This window comes from Hakea prostrata, chromosome 8 (assembly GCF_041222555.1).
Source record: "Hakea prostrata isolate BN-2017 chromosome 8, UWA_Hpros_2, whole genome shotgun sequence".
NCBI lineage: Eukaryota > Viridiplantae > Streptophyta > Magnoliopsida > Proteales > Proteaceae > Hakea > Hakea prostrata.
This window is the reverse complement of record NC_142607.1, coordinates 23,123,728-23,125,204: the sequence shown is the minus strand read 5'-3', so window position 1 is coordinate 23,125,204 and position 1,477 is coordinate 23,123,728.

Genomic DNA, 1,477 nt, shown 5'->3' with positions numbered 1-1,477 from the left:
AAAATTAGCAAATAATCCCTAAAATAGCATCACACAATCATTAGGAAGTAGTCCTAAAAGAATAAGCATGATTCGAATCAAATCGGACGAAGAAAACAGATTCTCATTGCTATGGGTTGATTGGCTGGGTAGCATTGGCCAGTCGACCCAGGCAGTCTGCCCAAGGGCAAATTCGAAAATAAAAAGGGAATCTTGATCCGAAACCTATGCTACACAAACCGGAATGCGACGAAACTTGGAGGGATTGTCTAACACAGTAGTCTAAGCCTAGAAAGCATAATTTAGACATCAAACCACCATTAAAACATTACTTCCTAATTTAGAACCATAGTTTCTATTTTGGTAAAAATCATAGTTTTCATTGGAAACATGCTATGAATGAAAGAGATGAACTAGAGATGATTAGATCTCATTTTAGTACAAGAACACAGTAGATCAGAGGTATGAATAATCATTGAGAAGCATCTATAATGCTAGAATGAATCAAAATAGGAAATATTATCATAGTTTAAGAAGAAATCATAAGAATCATGTTAAGAATGAATGAGATGATCATAGTACAAGAGAATGAAAAGAGATCGTAAAGATATGACTACAAGGTTGCAGCATCTTCATCATAATCTCAGTTCAGAGATGAGAGTGATCATAGAAAGAATAAATTATTAACATAAAAGATAGATTACTAACCTTTAATTGAAGAACAAGAGAGAGAGTTTGCAAGATTGCAAGATTAGGTCTTCTTCTTCACTCTTGGAGGGTTGGAGATGGTTTCCCTTCGTTCTCTAGGTGTTATGGAGGCTAGGGATACTAAAATTACGAAGTCATGGGGGTATATATAGCAAGATTCTCAAAACAGAAGATTCTATTCGAGTTCAACAACACTGGGTCGATTGGCTGGGTAGCATTGAGCACTCGACCCAAGCACTCGACCCAGGCTGATAGCAAAGCCAAAAATAGGGATTTGAAGGTCTTCCACTACTCGGAATCAAACGAAACTTTAAACACATATTCTATAACATACCTAGCATGGAAAAATGGCTTTAAATCATATCCCACCAAACTCTAAGGTCATCAACTAATCTTCTCTTCATCAAGGTGCAGTCTCTTCTCTATATCCAACACTGTCTTCAAGTATGGGGCATCATCTTCAATCTCCATAGGTTCGGAGTCGAACACTATATCATCTACCAATATGGCCCATAATTGACTTTCACTTCTACTTCGGGTCTTCGGACCTACAATCAAAGAGTATCCGGGTTAAGGTTAGGGTCGGGTTTCACAGTATGGATCATGGACTTCTATCCGAACACTCCACAGATTTACTCAACTAGACCTTCGGGTTCTCGGACCTACAATACGGATCCCGGGTTAGAAATACGGGGGTTGTTACAGTTTGGCCCTACCCCCATCTCTTGCTAGAGTTCATAATGTGTTTCATGTTTCGATGCTTCAGAAGTACATAAAGAATCTGGAACAC